The 7,687-nt window shown below is 42.4% G+C and overlaps 1 long non-coding RNA gene across 1 annotated transcript; it reads right to left on the minus strand.

Annotated features, from left to right (window-relative positions):
* Positions 1–623: 623 nt before the first annotated feature.
* LOC109489201 lies at positions 624–7,199 on the minus strand. The gene is made up of 3 exons (XR_002142155.2): positions 7,083–7,199; positions 6,056–6,245; positions 624–1,840 (listed from the first exon to the last, which is right to left on the minus strand). It is a non-coding gene; the product is annotated as an uncharacterized LOC109489201 (long non-coding RNA).
* Between the last annotated feature and the right edge of the window lie 488 nt (positions 7,200–7,687).

A 7,687-nucleotide genomic window follows, 5' to 3' on the forward strand; every position in this document is an offset into this window, starting at 1 on the left:
ATCTGAGGGTCCTGGGATCGAATCCTATGTGGGGATCCCTGCTCAGTGGAGAGTCTGCTTGTCCCTGTCCCTTTGCCCCTCCGTCCTCTCATTCTGAAGCACTCTCTCTCTCTCTCAAATAAATCAATGAAATCTTTAAAAAAAAGAAAAAAGAAAAAGGGAGTAGTTCTTAAAAGCTTAAAAATTTTTCACTTTCTAACACAAGAGACTCTTTTCCAAAATGTGAGAACAATCAGAAATTACTAAACTGGCCCTCAATATATTACTCTCTTCAGCTGGGAAAAGACAAAATTCAAACAGTGAATGTTGTAGGACATAAAAAGAAAACACCATGTGCAAATGTTTTCACTTAAGCAAAAACCAAGTGTGGTTCTAACTAAATTCTAGACTGGAACTAAAGCATTCTAAGAAAAGTAATAGAAGGTAGCTGTAATCCTTTATTTTTGCATACTCATTCATTTATTACATGCACACGCAGACACACACACAACATGCTGTATGACCAGTAATACAGTAATGTGAAAACAGACAAAAAGTTGGCAGAGCTTATATTCTAGAGGAGAGAGACAAAGAATAGACAAAGGAAAAATGTAAAATATATAACGTAGTAGATGACAAGAAGTACCCTAAAGAAGGGAAGGAAAGTAGGAAATAAAGGCTCTGGAAGTTACAATTTCATATATAGCAGGCAGCCCGGGAAATCCTCATCAAGAATGTAATATTTGAGTATGGACCTGGTGGTGGTGAGGGTATGAGCCAGATATGGGGAAGAGTGGACCTGGCAGAGGGAACGAATGGCAAGTGCAAATGCCCTGAGGTGAGAGGGTGCCTGGAGAAACAGGTGTGTTGGAGAAACAGAAAGGAGGCTGGGATGTCGCATATATAGTAAGCAAGGGGAGCAGTAAGAGATTGAGTGAGGGAGATGGAGGAAGGGACAGTGGAGGGCGGGAAGGGAAAGTGGGCAGACTAGCTTAAAGAGTTTTAACAGACTAGCTTTAAGAGTTTTAATAGATCATTCCACCTGCTGTGTTAAGAATGGACTGAGGGAGAGTCAAGAAGAAGTGGGGAAACCAGTTAGGAAAACATCACAGTAACTAGGTGAGATGTACGGTGGCTTAGACCAAGATAGTAGCAATAGAGACATTCCTATTTATTTCCCTGAATGTATCCGTCCTAAAGGAGACCTGGAAAGAAAAGAAGAGATAGCTGCAATTCAGCAGCCTTCCCTCTGTGAGGATCCAAGAGAGGCTCTGGGGTGTTCACGAGAATGGGGTCTGAGAGCCATAGGCAACATCTCATAGGGTTTTCTCTGAAGTATCAGAAATTCTAGATCGATAACATTAAACCTGGCCATAAAAGGAAAAACGGGAAGGGAAAGGACACTCTCAGTTGCTGGAGGCTCCAACACCCACAGTTCAATCCACCAGTGCTCGTGACTCTCCTACTTCTTCACCGCCTGCCCTGGCTAGTTAACGGGGCTGATGAGTGTGGTATGGATTTCCTAGGCAGTGGGGTCAGACTATAGAGAGGCTGATTTGGGAAGTTGGCAGTGGGAGAGAGATGGGAATTTCTCCATTCTGTGACTCTTCAGTAGAGCACATGGGAAAAAAGGCCATACAGTGTCTCGCTCACGGTAGGTACTCAAATAGTCGGTAAGTGATGAATTGGTATTCTCATACCCCCCTGTACTTAGACCTTCCTGGACCGATCTTCTGCATTCACTGGAACCTGGGTGTTTCTGGACTTCTCTGAGTCAACTGCAGCAATGAAGAGAGATCTTCTCTTTCTTAGATGAAATGCTCATTCTCCAGTTAGCAAGTGGGGGTTGCTGTCAGGCTTTCTGTGGAAAGAAGCAGAGCTGAGTTTAGGTAACCTGATGTTAGTCCCCTGTTTTTATAGATGAGGAACAAGTGATGCAGAAAACGAAAAGCTGGGAGAGGAGGACTGAGCCCAGGGGCAAATGATATCATGTGCTCAAGGCTTAGCGCTAGAGAAGCAGAGAGTGATTTCGGATAGGTGGGTGACATGGCCAGATTCGAGAACCATCCTGTTAGTGGTGGAGGATGGACCCTACACTCCAGCCGTATGTACCAGCAGTTTCCTGGAGTCGGCGCTCCTGTATCCCTAGCCTCTGTAAATGCCCTCCCTCAGGTGGGAAAGGCCTCCCTTTCCTTGCCCACCGACTTGTCTTCCTTCAAGTCTCAGCACAGCATGGCCTCCTCATTGATGCCCCCAAGGGAGTGAGTCAATTCTTCTTTTGTGCTCTTTGGGACATGGTACAAAGATGGTTGCTGTTTTAAAGACAGCTCTTTAAATACTCAGCCATCAGAAAGAATGAATACCTACCATTTACATCGACATGAATGAAACTGAGGTTATTATACTGAGCGAAATAAGTCAAGCAGAGAAAGACAATTATCATATGGTTTCCCTCATATGTGGAATATAAGAAACAGCACGGAGGACCATAGGGAAAGGGAGGGAAAAGTGAATGGAAAGTCATCAGAGAGGGAGACAAACCATGAGAGACTCTTAACTCTAGGAAACAAACTGAGGGTTGCTGGAGGGGGGACGGGTGTAAATGGGGTAACCGGGTGATGGGCATTAAGGAGGGCATGTGATGTGATGAGCACTGTGTTTTATATGCAACTGATGAATTATTGAACACAACATCTGAAACTAACGATGTACTGTATGTTGGCTAATCGAATTTAAATTTAAAAAATTAAGAAAAAAAAAAAGCAGGGACTGGGTCTTAGCTATATTTTGAACTGAGAATGCCTGGTATGGAGCCTTACACACTAGGTACTCAAAAAGCGCTTGTCACTACACATGGGCCATGTAATAAAGGAGGTAAAAGTTTGGCCTTCCACCTCCTTTCTCTGTACCTCGCACACCTGGTACTGCCTCTCACTCTGTCCCCAGTTGCCGGTGGGATGCCAGAGGGCTTCGTTTAAATGTCCCACTGAAGGCCGTCCTCCAAACATCTCCAGGTCTAGAACTGTTCCTTTCCTCTGGCCCTCAACACCTGCTCATTGCTTCCCAGGTCCTAAAGGCGATTACTGGCTCTGCTCGTTCATGTCTAATGGTAAACAACACGATTTTCCTTTTGGGAGAGAGTTGCTAAAGTGCCAAGGAAAGAATAGCTAATGGTTGAGTCTCAGACACTGTGGCTGTCTGGCAGGGACAGGAAAGGGAGGTATTTCTCCGGTGTGCTGTACAGCCAGGGATCGCTGAAATCCCATCCTGCGGGGGGCTGTGGACACCATCTACATGTAGGCGTAGAAGAATGGTAAAAACAACTTCCGTTCAAGGGGGCGCGATAACTCAGCGCTCCTTCAGCCATAGACTTCTAAAAGGTCAATACGAGATTTTTCTTTTCAAAATGACACTAACTGGATTGTTTCGTGTGTGTGTGTGATGAAATGATATTAGCTACTCTCAAAGAAAAAAATCGACAAGTCTCAATAAGTCTCAAACACATGAGTCAAAAAAAAAAGGAAAAGAAAGTTACAGAGGAATCTATCCAGTATGGCTCCATTTATTTAAAATTCAAAGCAATCAAAGTAAACCATATATGGCTTACGGATACAGTTAGGGGTGGCTAGACCATACAGAGAAGCAAAGAAATGATTAGCTAAAAATTCAAAATCCAGGCAAGTAATTGCGTCCATGAAAGAGGCAGGGGCAGAAGGAAGACCAAGAATAAAGTAACATCCTATTTTTCAGCTGGACTGTAGGTATCCATTATATTATTCTTCTTTAAACTGTACATATGCCCTCTTTTAAATGTATGGCATACTTCAGAAGAGCAAAAGAAAACCATACACTCTTTAAAAACTATGCAAAGAAAATAATAGAAAATAATAATCGCCTAAAACCCACCACCCAGAGTTAAAGATTAACAACCTTCCAGATACTTTCTTTTTTTTTTTTTTTAAGATTTTATTTATTTGACAGAGATAGAGACAGCCAGCGAGAGAGGGAACACAAGCAGGGGGAGTGGGAGAGGAAGAAGCAGGCTCATAGCAGAGGAGCCTGATGTGGGGCTCGATCCCGTAACGCCGGGATCACGCCCTGAGCCGAAGGCAGACGCTTAACCGCTGTGCCACCCAGGTGCCCCTCAGATACTTTCTTTTTATACATATGCACACACACACAATATTACGTGTATATAAGGTAATATACCACCAATACTGTTTGCAGCCTGCTCTTTTTTTTAAGATTCATTTATTTATTTGAGAGAGAGAGGTGGAGAGAGCATGAGCGGGAGGGGTAAAGGGAGAGGGAGAGGGAGACAATCTCAAACAGGCTCCACACCAAGCAAGGAGCTGACCCGGGGCTCGATCTCATGACCCTGTAATCACAACCTGAGCTGAATACAAGATTCAGATGCTTAACCAGCTGCACCACCCAGGACCCTGTGCGGCCTGCTCTTTATTCAACAATGCGAGATAGGCATTGTTGTAGAATGAACTCCACGACGTAAAATTGGGTAAGAAAAAACACTGTGAGCTTACTAAGAACTCACACAAAAAGGAACGTTTTCACCAAATGTGATTAAACATAATTTCCCTCAGATCTCCAGAATTCACATGACAAGAGAATTTTATATGTGCCAAAACCAAATTTCCAGAGAATGCCACGCAAAACTGACCTTTCCTGCGAAAGTAAACTTAACTCTACAACATCTCTTTAATCCACAGTCAAAGCCAGACTTTTTCACTCGTAAGCTAAATACTTCTTTACTATGGAACAAATGTGCCAAAAACGATATTCATTATTTTCAACACAGAAGAATATAACCATATTACATCAGAGCTCATAAAATATTGAAAAATGGAGGGCTTACTTTCTCACTTCTGACATTCATGTCATGTGTAAGACCTCGCCATACAGCCTTTAAGTTCTGTTCTGTTAAAAACAGAATTGCTTCCATCTAAGACCCCCAAATTACATCTCAATCATGGCAACATTTATGAATCCTAATTGCCTGTTACTACTATGTTAGTAAACTATTGTTTTAAACTGACATGCCTTCTGGACCAAATTATTCCCGCGAACAAACTACTTGCTAGCCAGAGCCTCAGTAAATATTTCCTATGAACTTGAAGTTTTCAATACGGCAAGCCGCAACTGGTAACCATACACTTCACACTCATGGCTTTCTATAAATGTTTTAGTTTGAAATAATAAATGCTTTTAAAAATACCTCCACTTTGATAGGAAAACCCTATTCACCTCACAGCTCATTCCCACTTTTTAGTAATTTTTCTCTCATCAAGTTGACTCAAATTGAAAACATATCACCAAGAACTGAGCCACATAACAGCCTGACATAGGTTCCAGAATGGAGGGGGAGGGGCCAATGAGTGGGACCTGAGAAATTGTGGAGAAAGGGGATTTTTCTTATCAAAACATGATCGTAAGTTTGGAAATGTGCTCACAAAAATAATTTCTGCTGAAGCAATTGCGCGCTGTTCTAACCATCCCCCAAACCATGTTTCTATCAGTCTGAGTGATTGTAAGACTCCACACCTACAATTCAAGTTTCTCATTTCCTCCTAAATAAACTAAAGTGAATTGCTGTGGCTATAGCTTTTTAAAAGAACTTTCACTTTTTAAGTGAACGCAATGTGCGTGGATATTCCCAATTCATTAAACCATGCCTTTGGCAAAACAGGAGACTTCCAGGACGGCAGTAACACGCCAGGCTTTATGAGATGTGAGGCAAAAACTGTGACCAGGGTGAGTAAAAATGTCTCAGTGCAACCAAGAGAGAAAACTCTATTGAGGAATTCAAAATGGGAGAAACTCACGTGTGGGCATAGGTGAGGGTTGCAAGGTTTAGCTGACCTTCGTGTGGTGTTGTGTGTATGAGTCTGTTATCCGCCCTCAACAAACCAATGTGTCCAACGACACATCACCTAGGAAAATGCAAGATAGTTCACCCAGTCCATGTAAAAAATTGTCCTGCTTAGATATGAAAGACACTCGCGAGTGGACCCAAAGAGCAAAATAAAAAGCAGGTAAGCTTTGTGTTATCATGGAATACCGGATAGCCAGCCTTTAATGTCAACTTTCATCCTAGTTCCTATGTGTGGTAAAGATCACTCGTGCTGAAGTTTTCGAGTTTCTGCATGTACCAATCACAGACCAGCGAGCCTACAGGTTTTCTGTGCCTTCTCTTCCACTTCATGATTTCACAGGATCGATACTGCACGGAGCAGAACTTAATAACAGATCTGCAGACAAAGAAAAAGATTGCACGTCAGTTGAAATATATGGACAAAGAGAAGGGACAAACTTGAATTATGAAGAAGGCTTTGGCCTCAGACGGTTAACGTGGTTACATGAAGCATCGGCTTGACAAAGATGACAACAGATCAGGGCAGATTGTCCTGCTTCCCTGGCTAGGAAAGCATTTGTGCTATCTTGGGCGTATCAATTTTTTTTTCAGCCTTGAAGTTGCTTTCCCCATTTGATTTGTTTTCCTTGAATTTTTATATGTGGAGGTACGAACTCCGCCATCTTCTAACAAAATAATCATTTTTCTTCAGAAACTTTTTTTTTTTAAGTAAGCTCTACACCCAAAGTGGTGCTTGAACTAGCGACCCCGAGGTCAAGAGTCACGTGTCCTCCTGACTGAGGCAGCCAAGCGCCCCTATTCCGAAACATTTTTAAACCACATGCTTACGAATATGTTTCTTTCCCACTTTCCACTTTATCTTAACACTGCCATTGGACAAATAATCCCCAAATTCACCCTTTGTTCCTTTGGGTCTGTGCTCAAAATCTTTAGTGCTTTTTCACTGCCTTTAGAACAAGGTCAGTGTTCTTAATCTGTTATTCAAGGCTTCCATAATATGCCCCAACCTCTTTTTTTTTTTAATTTCTCTCCTACATAAATCCCTTGACTAGACCAAAGTGGATTTTTTTACTGCCCTCATCCATGTAGCTTTCTCTCTCCATATATTTGCTCAAGTTGTGATCCCTCCCTGTATTGGTCAGCTGTGCTGTAGTAACAAACAACCCCCCAGATCTCTGGATTACAACAAACATTTATTTCTCATTCATATTACATGTGCGCCATCCCTGGGCTTCAGTTCTGTTCCAGGTTCCAACGTTGTTCTATGTGTCACTTCATTCTGGAGCCCACACCCAAGAAGAAGCCACTCTCCGGGACAGACTGTGGTCCTGGCAGAAAACAGAAGCAAAACAGACAGTCATATTTAAAGTTTTTGCTCCGATGTGACATATGTCGGGATTTACTCATGTTTCATGGCCAAAGCAAGTCACATTGGCAAGTCCAACATTAATAGACCAAGAACATATACTTCCCCTCTAAGTGAACATTACAAATCCTGCAATTAGCAGTGCATAATCCTATTACAGGAAAGAAGGGAAGTTAATAGCAAAAAAAAAACAACAACATAAAAACCTACCCCACTACCTGAATCACCTGCTTCCCTCCTCTGCTAACAGGTGTCCCCTCAGTTCAAGTCTTGGTTCAAGTCCCATGTTTATCCACCTGCCTAATCTAAAGAGTACTTGGTCTTCCCGGAGCGCTGTTCCTCAGTATGGCTCACCTGGCACTTAGCTTACGCTACCACATAGAGAAAGTTACCATATTCCATCTCTCTGTCTTGTCTGCATGACTAGACCATAACCTTTATGAGAATAAGAT

This window comes from Ailuropoda melanoleuca, chromosome 5 (genome assembly GCF_002007445.2).
Source record: "Ailuropoda melanoleuca isolate Jingjing chromosome 5, ASM200744v2, whole genome shotgun sequence".
Classification (NCBI taxonomy): Eukaryota; Metazoa; Chordata; class Mammalia; order Carnivora; family Ursidae; genus Ailuropoda; species Ailuropoda melanoleuca.